This window comes from Petaurus breviceps, unplaced genomic scaffold (assembly GCF_028583685.1).
Source record: "Petaurus breviceps papuanus isolate PSGF00001 unplaced genomic scaffold, PetGlider_PUasm1.0 180, whole genome shotgun sequence".
Classification (NCBI taxonomy): Eukaryota; Metazoa; Chordata; class Mammalia; order Diprotodontia; family Petauridae; genus Petaurus; species Petaurus breviceps.
Window position 1 is genome coordinate 1305185 of NW_027185782.1, and position 19807 is coordinate 1324991.

The 19807-nt window shown below is 39.9% G+C and overlaps 1 protein-coding gene across 8 annotated transcripts in view; it reads right to left on the minus strand.

The window, feature by feature from the left end:
- Positions 1-19807, minus strand: part of KDM4B (lysine demethylase 4B) — a 286229-nt gene extending 266422 nt beyond the window's left edge. For all 8 annotated transcript variants that reach the window (XM_069086768.1, XM_069086769.1, XM_069086770.1 and 5 more), the window contains exon 1: positions 19592-19807. The gene's annotated coding sequence lies outside the window, so the exon portion shown is untranslated. The remainder of the gene's footprint in view (positions 1-19591) is intronic.

Sequence of the window (19807 nt, forward strand, 5' to 3'; positions counted from 1 at the left end):
ACACACACACACACACACACACACACACACACACACACACACACACAGATTTGGAGCCAGAAGATCCAAATTCAAATTCTGACTGAGCTATTTACACTTCCTTGTCTTTAAGCAACTCACTTGAGCTTAGAGACCCTTAATTTCCTTTATCTATATAACAAAAGGACAAAATGACCTTATCTACATAATAAAGGACAAAAAGGTCCTTTTCATCTCTAAATCAACAATCCTAAGAATTAATCAACAATCCTAGTAATCCAGAATAGTAGTCTACCACACACTCAATATATGTATATTTAATTTTCTATTTATATAAGTGCTATTATACTATTATAAAACCAAAAACAGAAATTTAAAAGTATGCAATATTTTAAATATTTTATTACTACAAAAAACTTTTTTGCTCCCACTAAAGATTGGTGAAAGCAATGTGACTGAATAAATTTCAATATAAAAATCCCTGTGTGTATCCTGGTGGATAGGACAGACTTCAACGTAATAAGTTAGTAATTATTCAGTTAATTTTATTGATATAACTAGCCAAGCAGGTAAATTATTTTCTTTTTAAATACTTTTATTGAAAAATACACAGTAAGATCACAAATTTAGATGGAGAAAGGATGGTACAAGCTATCCAGTCCATACCAGAAATGAACTGGATAGATTTTAGAACCCAAGATAAAGAGACATTAAGCAATTGCCCAACTGGCACAGAGCTCATATTAGGGGCAATCTCGCCATATCTGCAGTACTGCTGTTTCACAATAATCTATCAAATAACAGATCATAGTAAACGAATATAACAGCTTTCTGGGAGGAGTTATGTTTCTCTTCTTTCACCATACACAATGTAAAAAATAAAAAATTGTCTTATTTCAACTCAGCAGAAAGTTTTCCATATAACTTTATTCCTCTCTCTGTTCTTCTACTTAAGGGATGGTATAGGTATACCTTAAGGGATACTTTAACTTCTCATTCCTCTTTGAATGCTTTGGTCGTATTCTTTTCTATGTGAGTAAGAACAGCAAAAGGCTGGCTTGGCTAGACTGTAAAGTACAAGATGGGGAGTAACGGTTAGAATGGTAGGTTGTAAAGGGTTTTAAATGCCAACTGGAGAATTTTAGACTTGATCTTAGAGTCAAAAAGGAAGCCACTGGTGTTTGTTGATTAGAGGGGGTGACATCATCAGATCTGAGTTTAAAGATCATTTTGGCAGATATGTGAATGATGAATTAGACTGGGAAGAGTCCTGAAGCAGGTGGAGTCTATTGCAATAGACTGGGTGAGAGGTAATGAGAGTTTAACTAGGGTAGTGGCTATGTAAGTGAAAAGAAGGGATGTGAGAGATGTAGTAGAAAACGGAATGACAAAATTTGGCCAAACGCCTAGTTAGGTTGGATGAATAAGAATGACAAGTCAAGGATCTTTGTTTTATGTACTTGAATGACAAGAGTATAGTGGTGTTTTCAAAAGAAATAGGGAAGTTCCCTATGAGATAGGAAGGATTTCGGGGGAGAAGAGAGGTGATAATGTAATGAAATTTATGAGGCAGGTTGCAACATCTTCATTCCTAGGCAACTCATTCCCTTCTATCTAAAATGAAAAATGGACTTCTTTTACTTATCAGTAACTGCTATGAGGTACAGAGCCCACCATTAGACAGGGAACTGCAGAAGCTATGAGGTTATCTGGGGCAGAGAGGTCAACTTGAACTCCAAAGTGTGGCAGAACCAGATTAAAATGTAACTGGGAAGAATTTAACAAAATAAATTAACAACAGAAAACACAAATAATACTAATTTGCTGGTTTTCTAAGTCAATATGAAGGCAGATAGGTGACTCAATGGATAAGAGCACTGGGCCCAATGTCAAGAAGACCTGAGTTCAAATTTGGCCCAGACACTTAGTAACTGTGTGATTCTTGCCTCTGCCTTAATCCACTTGAAGAAGAAAATAACAAACCGATACAGTGTCTTTGCCAAGAAAACCCAAGAGACAGTACAGTCCATGGGTCACAGTCAAAACATAAATGAACAACAAAAATCAGTAAGCTGCCCAGACCCATTTCTATTTTAGTATGATACACCATTGAACTGGTAGACAATAGACAGAGATCCTAGGGTTGGGGGAGATTTTCACCAAAGGTACACCTATCTGCTGTGCAGCTACTGCTGCAGGTACCTGAATCCTACCTAACTATACTGAGATGCCAACACTTAAAGAGTTAAAGAAGGGAAGTTGGAAGCTTGCCCAGCAGTGGAGAGGTGTGTTGAGAGATTAATATCTGGGGCAAAAGTGATTGTGTTGGATTGAAGCCCAACTTGTTGTGGTTATGTGTTATGGATTTTGAGAGGAAAGGTGAGAATACAACCCATCAATCCCATCCTCCTATAAGCTGATCACATATCACTTGAGGTCAAGGCCACAGCCTTGTGCTAGGGAGAATCTAGGAATATGGAGATGATCGTCTGTACTTGGAGCATAACAATGGAAGAGAAGGAAAAGTTGACTGAAAAGGTAAACTATGAATTTCAAGAACAATAAAAAGGGCTTTTAAAAACTACATTGGTAGGGCCGCTAGGTGGCGCAGTGAGTACAGCACCGGCCCCAGAGTCAGGAGAACCCCAGTTCAGTTCCAGCCTCAGACACTTAACACCCACAAAAAAAACACTAGCTGTGTAACCTTGGGCAAGTTACTTAACCCCAATAGCCCTCGAAAAGGCAAAAAAAAAAAAAACTACCCTAGAGGCCATAACCTATGGGGAACCTGACAATTCATCAGGAGACTGAGAAGATGGCAGGGGACTTACTTGAGTTCTCCCCCAAACTTCTCCAAATATCTGGAAAAAAGGACTCTAAACAAATTCTAGAGCTATAGAACAAAATGACAAGAGTGAAACAAGTCTCCAGCCCAAGACAAGCTGGAAAGTCGACAGGAAAGGCATATCACACTGGGCTAGGAGCAGCATAGACAGGGCCAGAGCAGGCCTCTGGGGACTGAATCACTGACAGCTGTGGAAGTTTCCAGACTTCTCAACCCACATTTGCCACTGACAGATAGCACAGAAGGTCAGTGGGAAAACTCTGTGGGACCTGAGTGGAAGAGGAGTGTGGGTCTGGCAAGGTAGGTGGTGGTGTGGTGGTGGCTGGGCGGCAGCAACAGCAGCAGCAGCAGCAAATGGCAAAAGAGGTCCAAAAAGTCAACGAGGAGAAGAATGCCTTAAAAAACAAATTGGCCAAATGGAAAAGGAGGCCCAAAAGCTCACTGAATAAAATAATTCCTTCAAAATTAGAATGGAGAAAATGGAAATCAAGGACGTTATGAAAAATCAAGAAATTATAAAACAGAACCAAAAGAAGGAAAAAATAGAAGACAACGTGAAATAGCTCACTGGAAAAACCACTGACCTAGAAAATAGATCCAGGAGAGATAATTTTAAAATTATTGGACTACCTGAAAGCCATGATCAAATAAAGAACCTACATATCATCTTTCAAGAAATTATCAAGGAAAACTGCCCTGATATTCTAGAACCAGAGGGTACAATAGAAATTGTAAGAATCTAACGGTCACCTATTGAAAGAGATCCCAAAAGGAAAACTGGGAATATTGCAGCCAAATTCTAGAGTTCCCAGGTCAAGGAGAAAATATTGCAAGCAACCAGAAGGAAACAATTTGAGTATGATGGAAATACAATCAGGATAACACAAGATCTAGCAGCTTCTACATAAAGGGATCAAAGGGCTTGGAATATGATATTATAGAGATCAGAGGACCTAGGATTAAAACCAAGAATCACCTACCCAGCAAAACTGAGTATAATACTTCAGGGGAAAAAATAGACATTCAATGAAGTAGAGGACTTTCAAGCATTCTTGATGAAAAGACCAGAGCTGAATAGAAAATTTGATTTTCAAATACAAGCATCAAGAGAAGTATGAAAAGGTAAATAGGAAAGAGAAATAATAAAGCACTTATTAAAGTTGAACTGTTTATGAAAGATGATATTTGTAAACTGGGAAGACCTTTCTCAGTATTAGTGTAGTTGGAGGAAATAGATAGATAGACAGACAGACAGATACATAGATGGCACAGGCTGAGTTAAATATGAAGGGATGATATCTAAAAAATAAAATTAAGGAGAGAAGAATATATTGGGAGGAGAATGGGAGAGATAGAATTAAATTATCTCATATAAAAGAGGCAAGAAAAAGATTTCACAATGGAAGGAGGAGGTAAGAGGGAATGAGAGAACCTTACTCTCATTGGATTTGGCTTAAGGAGGTAATAACAAACACACTCAAATGGGTATCTTACCCTACAGGAAAGTAAAGGGAAAGGGGATAGGAGAAAGGGAATGAGGGGTTGTAATGTAATGCCAAAAGAAAGGCAACTTCCCAAGGTTCAGAATACCAGCATAGGTGCTCTCTATTTTATTCAGTGACAAACCAAGAACAGAGAAGATCAAAACATGACATCATTCAAAATACAGCATTTACTAAGCGTGATTAAATAATCTCCAAGTACTACCCCACCCCAGGACCTTCCAATCATTCAATCAATTACAAAGTCCCTGTTCTAAATACTTCTCCACCCCTAGGCTATACCTTCATTTGGTCCACCACAAAACCCCTCTTCTCAAATGGAGATTAGTTTCCAAACATAAGTAAAGTACCTTCATTTGTCAATCACAGAGCACAATAAGGTCAAAAGTTCCCCACCCCTGGATCACAATTGAATCTACCCCAGAGTTACATCAAGTGTAAACACAGCACTTAATACCCAAATGGAGGTCTTTTCTTCATCTTGACATGAGGCAAGTTCTCAGCAATCTTAGTTCCTGGGGAGACAAGGCTTAGCAAGGCCACAAGATACATTGCCAGTCCCTTCATTAATTCATCCTCTGTCTGTAGAACAGTCCTAGAACCCCTGAAAACATTAGCAAAGCCCTCTCCCAGGATTTCTGTAAACATACAACAAAAAAATCCTTCTTCAGGGCTTCTGAACCAACAGAAAGGTTCCCAGACCCCTGCAACAACAGCACTGTCCTTCACCAGTGGACAGTATTCATTCTGTCTGCAGGACAGTCTCCAGACCCCTGCAACAACAGCACTGTCCCTCACCAGTGGACAGTATTCACTCTCTGTCTGCAGGACAGTCTCAGGGCTTCTTAGCCAACAGCCAGGTTCCAGGACTTCTTCAACAAAAGGACTGTCTTTCACCAGTGGACAAATCTGGCAAAACAACATCAAAACAGACAGACAAAGTACCAGCAAAACAGCCATGTCTCCTCAGTCCTTGGCAGCTCAGGGGGCAGGTCTCAAAAGTCCAAGGCAATTCAAAGCAGCCGCCAGCAATTCTCTTAGTCTCTCTCTCTCTCCACGAGGTGCTGCTTCCAAAAAGATCTTGGGCCTCTCTCTTGTCTCTCCAAATCTACATCACCAGCTCCTCCCAGTTCAGGACTTTCTTTTCATATCAACAAGTCCATCCCACAGGTGGGATTAACAAACTCTGGGTTTTAACACAATCAATTTGAAAACCAAGCCAATACAGGGGAATCTTTAATTGCCATTACTATCACAGGGGTGGGGATGATAAGAGGGGAGGGCAGATTGGCGAAAGGGGTAGTCAGAAGCAAACACTTTTGAAAAGGGACAGGGTCATAGGAGAAAATAGAATAAGTGAGGGCATAAGATGGAGGGAAATATAGTTAGTCTTTCACAACATGACTATTATGAAGTGTTGTGCATAACTACACATGCATACCCTATAATGAATTGCGTGCCTTCTCAATGAAGGTGGGTGGAGAGGAAAAGAAGGGAGAGAATTTAGAACTCAAATGTTAAAAGTGGTTTTCACATGCAACTGGGAAATAAGATATAGGCAAATGGGATATAAAAATCTATCTTGCCATACAAGAAAGTAAGGGGGAAGGGTGGGGTGATAAAAAGGAGGGCAGAATGAGGGTAAGGTTAATCAGAATTCATGCCATCTCAGAGTGGGGGAGGGAAGGGGGGGAAAGGGGAGACAATTTGGAACTCAAAATCTTGTGGAAATGCATGTTGAAAACTAAAAATTAATTTAAAAAAAAAAAAAGATTGGAGGGACGGCTAGGTGGCGCAGTGAATAGAGCACCGGCCATGGAGTCAGGAGAACCTGAGTTCAAATCAGGCCTCAGATACTTAACACACACACACACACACACAAAAAAAAAAAAACCCTAGCCGTGTGACCTTGGGCAAGTCACTTAACAACCCAATTGCCCTCCAAAAAAGAAAAAAAAAAAGATTGGAAAAACAATCAACAGCATTTATTAAGTTCTTGCAATGTATGAGGCACTGTGCTAAATACTGGAGATACAAAAACAAAAATGAACTAGTTCTTGCTCTAAAGAAGCCTACATTCTAATGAGAGAAACACTAAGTTTGCTATACTTACAGTGGACGAGGACGGGTAACAGACCAAAGGAAGAAGACCTAACTATTTACCTCAGATAATTTTAGAGTTGTTAGGCTCTCCAGAGGCTGTCTAATTCACTACATACCTGAACAAGAATCATCTCTCCAACATACCTAACAAATAGTCATCCAACATTTGCCTAAAAATCTCAAGTAAGGGGAAAACCACTCACAATCTCCTTGGAAAATCCATTCAGTATAATCAATTACAAACTTCATGAAGTTTTTGTCCACATCAAGCCACAATCTGCCTCCCAAAAGTTCTGGCTGCTGCTCCTAGTTCTACCTCTCAGCCAAGCAGGATAAGCCTGATTGGATTCCACATACTGGCCTTCAATTAGGTCCAAAACTAGCTATTGTGGCTCCTCTAAGTCTTCTCTCCAAGGTAAACATCCAATTCCTTCAACCAAGGCTCATATTCAAAAAAATTCAACAATTCAATAAACTGAATCAATTCAAAATTCAGTAAAAAAATTGATTCAATAAAACAAGTATTTATTAACCATCTACTATGTGCCAGGCACTAGGGATACAAAGATAAAAATGAAATAATCCTTGCCCTAACACAGGAAGAACACTAATAGCTAGGCAAACAAGGAAAGGCTTCTTGTAGGATATGATACCAGGCAATGCCCTGAAAGGATTTAGGGATTTCAAGATGTAGAAGTTGAGGAGGAAGAGTACTCTAGGCATGAGACTGTCTGAGCAAAGGTATGGAAGAAGGATATAGACTGTCAGATACAGAAATCATCTAGTTAGTCAATTCAACTGAATAAGAAGAAAAAACAATGGGAATGGGGAGTGGAGACAATATGGAAAAATCAACCCCAGAGTTAGACTGGGAAAGAAATTAGTTGATATTTTGCCCTAAATTCAACAAAGTCAACTGAAGCTTCTTAAGCAGGGAAATTATATTGTCAGTATCAATCTGGAAGCTTCAAGGATGGCTATAGGTAGGCAAATGAATCACTTTGTGATCTTGAAGCACTTCACCATCCTTATTTATTCTCCAGTTTGTCAGTAGTATCTTTGGAAATACATGACTCCCAGAAGACAGTATTACAGATGTGGTCTGACCAAGGCAAACAATAATACTATCATCTCCCAGTGTCCTGTGCCCCTTTTGATTAAATGAAGAGTAGGTTAACTTTCTTTTTGTCATTGTTATATCACAATGATGAATAATACTCAACTTGCACTCAATTTGATTGAAATTTGATCAAATCACTCAAATTCCTTACACATTTTTCAAATTAACACCTCTCCCCTTTTGTATCTGTGAAGGGATTTTCTTGAACCCAAAGGCAAGGCTTTATATTTGATCTCTATTTAATTTCATTATTGTTAGAGTTGGCCCAACTTCCTAGCCTACTGGGCTTTTTTTGAATCCCAATTCTTTTATCTACCATGTTACCTTTTCCCCCCTAGCTTTGTATTAGCTGTACATTTTTAAGCATACTATCCAAGTCCAAGAGTAAATCAAATCTAAGACCTTTTAGATGAAGGGTTCTTAACCTAAAGGTCCAGTGGATAGATTCCAGAAGTCTGGGAACTTGGATGAGAAAAAAAAATTCCATTCTTAGTTTTAATAACCTTTGGTTTCTTTTTGTAACATGTATTTATTTTATGCATTGAAAAACATTATTCTAAGAAGGGATCCATAGGATTCATTAGGCTGCCAAAAGGTTCTATGATACCAAAAATGTTAAGAATCCCTTGCTTTAGATAATTTTCATTCTCTCTTTTACAGGCAGGAGAATGATCTTCAACAATCAACAAAAATGGTTAATAGGGAACTGAACTCTGTGTTACATAAGCAGAACAGAGCACCTAGTCAACAAGTACACTGAAATTAAATCCAAGAGTAATTAAAGGACTTGAAGATGTGCTTAGGATCATAGATTTGGAGCTGAAAAGGACCTCAGAAGTCATCCAACTCCCTCATTTTACAAATGAGAAAAACCAATGTCCAGCATTACTAAAGCTTCTGTTGATAATCTTTTGAAAACTGTGGCTAAGAGAAATATACTACAGGGCCAGATGTGGATGTTGTAATGATTTTTAAAAGGGGAATGAAGGAGTGGCTAGGTGGCACAGTGAATAGAGCACTGGCCCCAAGGTCAGGAGGACCTGAGTTTGAATCCAGCCTCAGACACTTAACACAAAAAAAAATAGCTATGTGACCTTGGGCAGGTCGCTTAACCCCAATTGCCCTACCTTCCCCCCTCCAAAAAGGAAAAAAGGGGGGGGGGATGAAGTAAAGTCTTCAAAACAAAAGACAGTGAATTTGTCTTGCATCTCTGACAAAATTTTATATATTTATAGTTTGTGGGCACTTAGAGGGAAGCAGTGACTAATACAAGCCAAGAAGTGTTCATTAAGAGTAGAACATGCCACCCTAACTTCATTTTTGTTTTTGAAAGGTTTCCAGATAGATCAGGAAGATGAGACTAACACAGCATAAATAAGTTTCACCAAAATATTTATAATCCTAAGATTCCTACTTTGAAGAGAACTTAGAATCTGCTCTGAGATAAAGAGAAGATAACAGAATAGCAAAGAGAAATACAAGCTCTGCTCAAAAAAAAAAAAAAAACACAAACAAATCTAAAAATCACACCAGACTGAATCCTGATGGGAAAATCCAAGAAAAAACCATGAGTCATTTTTCTAACCCAGGGCAGCATAGGGAGACAGGCCCAAGAGGTCTGTGGACTTTGGGGACAGAGTCCGGCTAGGAGCTCGTACAAAAAAACTGAAAAAGGACCATGCACCAGGGTAAGAAGAGGTCCCAGGTCCAAACTAGGGCACTACAATCTTGGGCAGAGTGCACAACTGGTATCAACTGGCAGCTCTGTCAAGCACTCACTCCCTAGTTATGAGTCACAGATCCAGGGTGGACTGAGGAGCAATTGTGGTCCCTAGACTGTGTACTGAACAAGATGCAGGTTTGTAATCGAGCAGCAGCTGTGTGACTATAAGACCCTCATATGGAGTCTCAATTTCAACTCCCAGTTCTATCTAAAGCCTGCAAAGGAATAACCAGGGCAGGAATCCTAAGCCAAAGAAGAGTCTAGAGTTAAGTGACTCTGAACCAGAAGAACCTTCTACCTGCCCAATAGTGGCTGAGTCTATTTTGATTCCAAAGGTGGCAAACTCACAGGTCTGTTGTTCTGACTCAAACCCAGGTCAAATACTTGCAGAGGTGAGGGAGTTGGTGGGGGAAAGGGAGTAGGTGTAGGGATCAAACTTGCCCTGAATCAGATCAATTTGGGAGTACTGAAAACTTGCAGGTCCCCAGTCTAAGCTGTCCGGAGAACCTGGAATAACACAAAAATCATTATCTCAAGGAAGCAGCAGGAGGACTAGCCCAGATATTCCCTCTAGAAAAGAACTGTCTGGTCCTAACAAAATCCTGTCAGGAAGTAGGTTGGAAGAATTAGTAAACAAAAAAAGAACATCACAATAAAAATCTATTACATTGAGAGAAGTTCTAAAGAAACAAACCTAGAAAAACAGAATGACTCTTAAAACATAAACAAGCAAAGCCTCAAAGAAAAATACAGGCTGAAGCTGACTAGAATTCCTGTAAGAAATTTTTAAAATTCTTGTTTCAAGTTTTAAATGTTTTTACAAATGAAATGAGCATTAGAGAGAGGAAAAAGTAAAACAAATGAAAACTGTGGAAGAATCAGGAAGAGAATTAACAACTAAGCACAAAAGGTACAAAATCTTGCCCAAGGAACAAACTCCCTGAAAATTCAAATGGACCAAATAGAAGCAGAGGACCTCATGAGACAAGAAGAATCAAAATGAAGTCAAAAGACTGAAAATATTAGAAAATTGAATGTACTTCATTGCAAAAACAAGAGAACTAAAATACAGATTGAGAAAATTAAAATGTAAGACTCATTGGACTACCTGAAAGTCATGACCAAAAAAAGGACCTAGAAATATTTTAAGAAATCTTAAAACTTCTCAGACCCCTTAGAATCAGAGGGCAAAGTGGAAAAAGAATCTACTGGTCACTACCAGAAACTTCAAAATAAAAACTCCCAGGAGTATTCTAGCCAAAATCTAGAACTTTCAGGTCAAAGAAAAATTACTGAAAACAGCCAAGAAGAAAGAATTCAAACACCAAAAAGCCACAGTTGGAATCACACATGGTTTAGCAGCTACCACTATAAAGGTGCTGAGACTTTGAATATAATATATAATACTCAAGTAGGCAAAAGATATAAGGCATGCAACCAAGAATAATTTACCCAGCAATACAATGTATTGAGGGGAGAGGAGGAGGAGCAATGAACTTTTATGAACGTTTTCCAAGTACTCCTGATGAAAAGACCAAAGCTACCAAGAAATTTTGAAGTGCCAACCCAAGAGCCAAAAGAAACATTAAAAGGTAAACATGAACAAATAATCATGTGGGACTAAAACAAGGATAAATTGCTTCTACTAAGGGAAGACGATACATGTGTATCTCTGAACCTTATCATCAGGGGTCATAGAGGAAATCTATTCAGACAGAAAACCTGGGAGTTTTGTTATGTCAACAATCTTTTTTAAAAGAACGGAAAGAGAGTAGAAGAGGAATATATTGGGGGGAAAAGGGAGAGGAAAGTTCTGGGAAATTACTTTACATAACTGGCATGTGCTCATAGAAGTCTACAGAGTAAAGTAGAAGGAACTGGGGGAACAGCTGATAACTTGAACTTATTCTCATCTGAATTAGTCAAAGAAGAGAAGAAAACAAACAAAAGTGCCTCCAGAAGTTCATTTCACCAAACAGGAAAATAGAAGGGAATGGGAAGAAAAGAGAGGGAGGATAGGTTAATGGACAAGTTAGTCACAAAGTAAAACAAGCTATAAGGATTTACAAAAATATTTATTGTTCTTTTTGTGGTGGCAAAGAATTGGAAACTAAGGGAGTACCTATCAATTGTTGAACAAGTTATGGAATGTGTGCCAGGATACTATTATGTTTTAAGAGAAAATGAAGAGAAGGTGGTTTCAGAGAAAACTAGGAAGACTGTATGAACCAACATAAAGTAAGAACAGAAGAATTATTTATATAAATACAACAATACTGCAAAGTTAAAAAAACCTTTGAAAGACTAAAACATTCTGAACCAGTATGATGACTTCCATTCCAGTGAAACGAGAATTCCAAATGAAATATGCTACCTACCTTCTGATAAAGTAAAAGATTCAAAAGTTCAAAATGAGACTTTTTTTACATAGCTAATGTGACCATTTGTTTTGCTTTAATTATACATGTTTGTAATTGAGAGTCAGTTTTTCTTTCTTTCTAAATTAGAGGGGAGAATTAGGAGGGAGGGAAGATGGGGTTTTGATGGTTAAAAAATTTTTTTTTAAAGAAATCATCTCTTCTGACCCCCTCATTTTATAAATGAAGTGAAGTGCAAGGAGGTCAAAACAACATTCATGTATCAATTTAAGATTTACAAAATTTTACATATGTTACCACATTTGAATCCCAACAACTCAAGTAGATTCTATTCATAATTACTCTCATTTTACACAAGGGACAGACTCAGCAAGGTTAAGTGATCTGTCCATATCATAAAGCTATGTATCAAAAGGAAAATTTGAACACAAGTTTTTCTGCATCTACATAAACTTCTCTTTCTACTATACCATGATATCCAAAAGGCCACTGATACTAAGTAGCATCTGACAAAGTCATTTGTAGTATGACATGTGGATACAATGGAAAGACACAGACTAGAAGACAATACAATTTAAGTGGATGAATCATTAAACCCAAAGAGTAGGGGTTAATATGTCAATATCAACCTAGATGTCTTTTGTGAACCCGTAGGAGGATCTGTCCTAGGTCCTGTTCTATTGGACATTTTTTTAAATCAATTATTTGGGTGAAGAGACATTTTAAAGCATTAATTTTCAAACTTTAAACAAGACATAGATGAGAATAGTTTCCTGATGATATGAAGCAAAAGTTATCAATATAGTTAATATTTGGTGAACTTGCAATTTCAAAAAAGGCAAGAGTGTTTCTTAATGAAACACTTTTAGTTTTAATATTGGTAATCCTACATGATGCTGAAAGGATAGAGAATATATTGGGTCATGTCAATACTACTACCACTAGTAATATGAACACATTTATACAACATTTTTAAGGTTTACAAATATTTTTACATACATTATTTTATTTGATCCTCACAATTAATTGGCCTCAAAAGATCAAAGAAGACCAAACAAAGAACCAAATCCAATAAGGTGAAAGTAAATAGGGATGAACTTAATTTCCCATACTTATACTTAATCTACTAAAGTTAAATCTACTGCATAAATTCAACTGCTTCTGGGAAAAGTCTACTTGGGTGTCCCACACAAAGTCAACATGTCCTAAACTAAGCTTATTTTCCCCTAAACCTGCTAAGAATACTGACTTTATTTTCTTCTCCTACTTACTCCTATTTATGTATAAATGTTTAATTCATTCAGGACTGGCACTATCATTCTCTCTGTAATCTCAGGGTTATCTAATTTCACTCAATAGATAAAGGAAAGAGAAATTACCAGGATCTGTTCATTCTGTTTCTATAACATCCCTTATACACACTCTCTCCTCTCTGTTCCCACAACCACCATTCTAATTCAGGCTACCATTATCCCCACCCCCAATCCAGACTACTACAGTTAACTCTTATGAAAAAGTACACAATCTCTGAGATTCTCTCTCCAATAAACATTTATTAAGTGTAAAAACACTTTTATTTATTAATTTTTATTTATTTATTTATTAAGTGTAAAAACACTATGTACCAGCCACCCTGCTACATGGAGATACAAACAAAAGTAAAAAACAGTACCTGACCTCAAGGAGTTAAAAATTACAACAGAAGAGACAACATGCAAACTACATACACATAAGACATATCCACAAAGTATAATGGGGGGGTGGTAATAATCCCAGACAGAAAGGGGGCCATAACCTGAAAAGGCCTCTTGCATTAAGCAAGATGTGAGCTGATCCTTCATAAGGTTAATGGAATAATCTTTCTTATGCACACCACCTAAGCTGACATTCACTCCATGCTCAAAAATCTTCAATGGCTCCCTAGTCACTTAATCTGGGAAAGAGGAGAGAGAAAAGTCTATTTTCTCTAAGGTCCTTTTCAACTTGAAACCTATGAACCTGTGACCCCATTGGCTATAATAACATTCAAATTCCTTGTCTAATATACAGATCAGTATTTTTACCACACTACCTTTTTTTCAGTCTTATCCCCAAGTATAACAGGGTCCATTCAAAATGGACAATCTTTTGACCCTCAAATACACTGGAATCTCAAACTTCCTGTCTATTCAGGTTATTTCTTATGCTTGAAATGTTGACTTTCCCCACCTTCACCTGTTGAAATATTATCCATATTTTTAAGTTCAAACAAAATTAACAGCTTCCTTCAAGGAGCTTTCTCTGATCTCCACAGATGATAATGAACTCTCTAAAACTTTATTCTGCATTAGAAACACCTGTGTTGTTGCTTATAAGTGCTTAATAAATGCTTATAGATTGACAGGCTATAAATTCTTGAGGACTTTATATAAACTTTGGACCTTCCCCCAATGCCTGGCAAATTGCTTTATACATAGTAGGCATTTTTAATAAAATATTTCAGATTTGTTCATTTGAAGTACAAGATGGTGATACATTTCCAGAACACAGTCCTCATATAAGGTTCAACGGGTTCCAGTAAAAAGTCAAAATAAGTAAAATGTGTATGTCACTGGTTATAACCGTCTGGGCCTTAGTTTCCTCCTGATCTGTAGAATGAGGGGAATGGACTAGATGGCTTCTAAGGTGCCTTCCAGCTCTAAACCTTGTAATCCTAGTTCCCAGAACAGGTTAGTCTCAATTGTTCTCTGCCCTAATAAAACCATATCTGTCCAAAGGGCATCAACCAAAATTGGTATAAAGTACTTGAAATTGTTCCATAGGAAAAACCAGGAATGTTTAGTTGGGGGGGTGGAGGGGGATGTCAAGTCAAGGATGTCAACTAATAACAGCTGTTATCAGATTCAATAGGTAAAAAAGAGAAATGGAAACTGGAAGACCACTTGTTAGAAATGAGGTAAAGAGAAGATTCCTATGAAGAATTAAATTAGGTGAATTTTTAGATCCTTTCTAAGGATGGGATTCTGTGATTTTCAAGACATTCCACAAGAACAAGGATAATATTCTAAGGAAGAAATAACTGGACTTGATGACAAATCTATGGCATCTTAAAACTTTTGGGAGGTAAATCAAGGCCCCCTCTGGGAGTCTGGTGAAGCCTATGGACCCCTTCTCAGAATATTTTTAAATGCATTAAAACAAATTACATAGAATTACAAAGGAAGTCAGTTATATTGAAACAAAGATGTAATTTTTTTCCCATCCAATGTCACAGACCCCTTGATTAAGAGACTTCCAGGGACCCCAGGATAATCTAGGGAATAAAGGGAAGAGAAGACCCAAAGAGTACTTTTAACCCAAACAACAATTAAAGACAGTAAAGGAGTTTAACCTGGAGAACGATGAGAAGAGACAAGAAGGAAGGGAAGGTTTTTGAGATGATATACTAGATATGCAGATTGGGGGGGGAGGGGGGCAGGCAGAATATTCCAGAGGAACAGTCTGGTTAGGCAAGTGGAAACATAGAATACAACAACGCCAAACTCTTAAAAGAAATGGGGGCCACTAAACTACCTAAAGATCTATGCAGGTCAAATATTGACAGTTTAAAAATGTAATTTTATCTATGTTTTATTGTATTTTTATTTATTTTTGTCAAATATTTCCTAATTACATTTTAATCTTGTTCTAAGTGTTGTAGGCAAGGTATATGACACTTCTGGTGTACAGCACACAGTTGGAAGTCATTCAAATAGAAATGAGAGTGGAAGCCAAGGGGCCATAGGTGCCCCTAAGGAAGAACATGAAGAGGTATAAAGAATATAGAGATCACACAAGGAACTGTATATGAATGATGTCGGGAAAGGAGAAAGAAATTTAAAAGAGTCTGATAGTGTGGTGAGAGGAGAAGAACCATGGAAGGTAAGTGTTAAAAGAAGCCAAGGAAAGAGATCAGGAAATAGGGGAGTCAAAAGCATTAAATGATGAAGAGTTAAAGAATTAAGAAAAGGGTTCTGAGTTGCTACCTTTGCTACTGAACATAAACAGCACCTACCATAACAAAAAACTAGGCTGTTTAACTAGCAAGTAATTTATAAAAGAAACATTTCTTTTGTCCATTATCCAGACCTTTCTGCTTATTCATCAACCACTCCATATAAAGTAGGCTGTGTCAGATCTACTTGGTTACCTGGAAGCAGCTCTACTAAAAGGTGTGGGCAGAGGTAGAGAGAGATTAACAAAAGCAGGTTTGCAGATACTTAAGCACTGAATTATACAATTCTGACCAAGTTAAAAAACAGTGTTACTGATTTCAGCAACCCCTTAAAACAGTGAGTAGAGATGAGAACCAGCTATGGCTATACATATGCCCATTTTTCTATTACATGCCTATTATTTTGTCTATTAGTAAAGAAAAAAGCTAAGAGTTACAGTCAACATGCAGCCATTGATAAGTCTAGTGTAAAATAAAGAATTGGGGAGGAGGACTAGGCTTACAGTAGTGATCTCAAAGTGTTGCGCAGGATAGTCCTAAGAAGCCCTACTATAAGTAGACAGGGGCAGCTATCAACTTCAGCAACCAACCACAACTTCATTAGAGTGGCACCTCCCTGAACTTGGTGGTACAAATCCAAAAGGCCAGGTTTTTCTCAAAGAAATGAAGCCAAAATATAAATGAAATTAACGGTACATACTCCATTGTGAAAAAAGTAGGCTTGGTTTCTGCTGGCTTAAACATAGTCAGGTTGCCCAAATTCCTATTTTCTAAAGATGGAACATTTAGGGGTGGCAAAGTGGCACAGTGAATAGAGTACCAGCCATGGAGTCAGGAGGACCTGAGCTCAAATGTGACCTCAGACACTTAACACTTACTAGCCTTGTGATCTTGAGCAAGTCACTTAACCCCAATTGCCCTGTCTTCCCCCCTCAAAAAAAAAAAAGATGGAATAATTATAACCTTTATAACAAAGTATACTCCTCTAAACCTACATAACTGGATAACAGGTTAATACAGGAGTACCAGCTATGGAGTCAGGAAGACCTGAGCTCAAATGTGACCTCAGACACTTAATACTTACTTGCCTTGTGATCTTGAGCAAATCACTTAACCCCAACTGCCCTCCCTCCCCCCCCCCAAAAAAAAAAAGATGGAATAATTATAACCTTTATAACAAAGAAGTATAATCCCCTAAACCTACATAACTGGATAACAGGTTAATACAGGAGTTCTTAAACTGGGATCCATAAACTTGTTTTTCAAATTATTTTAATAACTATTTTAATGTAATTGGCTTCCTTTATGTATTTTATATTCTGCAGTAAAAAACATTATCCTACAAAGGGACTGGTTTCCCCAGACTGCCAAAGAGGAATAAAAAAGGCGAAAACTCCTAAGATCTTTACAGTCATTCCTTTTATTCAATTTTTTCCCTTTCAACCTGTAAGATTTCTTTACCGATCTTGGCAAATATTCAATTGTTTAAAGTAAGAATCCTCCTTTGGCTGACTTTTTTTAATGTAGCTTTTACTAAATTTCTCCTTTCATTGTGACATGTACATACATACATATACACATATGTATATTGTATATATACCCATGTTCTAGGTATTCAGAACACAAGATCTAACAGGTCCTAAAAAAGCTAAAAAGGCTTGTGCAACTCTACATAGTCTGAGAATCAGGTAAATTCAAAGTCAGTATCACAAAAATCATCACAATCTAATAAATTTTTCAGTTCCAGTAACTCACTAAGATATGATCCAAGGCATAGCAAAACTATGATTTTTCCTCATGAAACCAGAGAACACTACTTCTCAGTTTCTTTATTTGTAAAAAGGGGATAGAAAATACCTATAGCTGCCTCACAGGATTATTGAGACTGAAATAAGGTAATATCCATAAGAGATTTGCTAACCTTATATGTATAAATTAATCCTGACCAATCAGAATCATAGATATGGAGAATTCAAGGACCTTAGAAATTTCATTTTATAGATGTGGAAACAAACCCAAAGAAGTGAATGACTTTTTCCCGGGTCTGCTGAAGAGTGAGCAACAAAACCCAGGACCTCTTGACTACAGATTTACACTGGACCTTTCTGAATCTTTAAATAACATAAGCAGCACATCTACTCAATATAACCGTATTACAAAAAAATTTAAACCTGACAAGGTAATTTTACCTTTTGACTCAATGAACATTCAAGGGAGTTTCAAAATTTCCAATTTTTTTAGTTTGTGTCCATTGCCTTACACCCGTCTGGCAGGATGCCCTTGGTTAAGTCTAGTATTACCTAGTTCACTTTCAATAAACAAAAAAAAAAAAATGTGGAAGAAAAATTCATATACCTCGTGTAATCTCATAGTAGGACTCTCCGAAAAACAACTCAAATCGATTATCACAAGTACAGAGGACTGACTCAACTTCGGGGCTTACTTATCTCAGGCTAGAAGGTTTAGCCCGAATGCTGAGATTCTCAAACCCAACTACCATTTTTAAACCACCAGCCCAGTTCTCCAATTTAGGATCACAGAAATTTCCACCCTGCCAGAAACCTGGCTAACCTTCTCGGTCTATCCCATCCGGAGCTGTGTCGCGGATATCCCAGAGACCAATAGTCCGAAACTACTCCACCAGATTGGAAGTATTTTAAGAATGTGTCAATTCTACAGCCTTTTCCTAATCCGTCGACATTCGAAAAGCAATAGGACTAGATTGTGTGTATTCGGAATCAGCCCTTCCCACCCACACTTACAGGGACTCAACTTCTGTAACCCCAGTTTGGTCGCAGACATAAGCGACACCCTCTTCCCCGTTGGGGGGAAGTTTTTGGGGCTGTTTTTGGGTCAGGCCCTACTTCTCTAAATGTTACGGGGCTTTTCAAAAAATTCATTAACACCTCATTTGCAAGGGTGTGTAGGAACCACCCACAATTGTCACCGAAGGAGTCTTTTGTGCCGGGCTGCCACCCTCTTCTCAAAACAAACGCTTTATTTCAACCCTGAAGAAACAAAAAACGACCCCGGGCAAAGGCACAATTCGGCCCCCGGAGCCCCAACTCCCTTCTCCCCGCCCCCTCCCCACTGGGCTTAGTGGAAAGAAAGAGAACGCACCGGCCACGCGCGACGCCCTCCCCCCTCCGCGGACACCGCGGCCCCCATTGTGTCCCAGCCCCTCCTCCTCCCCCTCCAGCTCGGGCCGGGCCGGACCGGACCGGCGACGGCCGGGTGACAGTCGGCGGGCGCCGCCGACCAGGCTCCCGAACCTCCGAGCGGAGCACGTTCCCCCACTCCCCCGGGCGGAGAGGGCGACCTGCCGGCGCGGCGTCGGGGCCGAGGGCTGCCGCGGAGCCTGAGGGCGGCGGGGTAGCCTGGGAAACACTATTTCCCGGCTCCGAGAAGACGGGTTAGGCATCAGGAGAAAGAAGGAGGGGGAGGGGAAGGGGAAGGGGAGGGAAGGGGGAGCCCCCCATAGGCCGGGGCAGTTAACGCATCTAACCGCCCCTCACTGGCCCGGCCGGCCGGGGCCTGAACGGGGACACCGCCCCCGCCCCCACCCCCAGGCCCCAGCCCCGGCCCCGGCCCCGGCGCGGGGACCCGAGCGGCCAGGCGGGGCGCTGGAGACAATGAGCGGGGGAGGGCGGCGGCGGAGAAGCCGCGATGGAGGAGGGGAGAGGAGCAAGGCCGGGCCCGGGACGCACTGGGGTGGCGGAGCTTGCTCCCCGACCCCAGCAGGGCGCAGGCCTGCGGCCCCGCCGAGCTCTCTATGTCCTCGCCGGGCACGCCATCGCGCTCGCCCTTTCTGGACCGGCTTGGCTCGGCCCCGCACGCCCACCGCCTCGCGTTGCCTTCCCGGGGGTGTGAGGGGGCGGCCGCGGCCCGGAGTGAACGGGGCGGGGGGATTGGGGGAAGACTCCAGCTTGGGCCTCCCTCCGCCGAGGGGAAGGCAACCTCGGCCTCACCTGATGGCCGCCGCCCGGCGCGTCAGCTCCGTCAGTCCGTCGCGGGGTAGCTGGGCCAGCCGCCTCTGGCTCCTTAGCTCGGGCCGGGCCCCTTCGCTCGCTCGGCCAGCACTCGACCCCACCGCAGCAGAAGCTCTATCCGCGATGGGCCCGCACCGCCCCGGCCGCCATTGGCCCCAGCACCCACACCCGCCCGCCCATTGGCCACGGCTGACA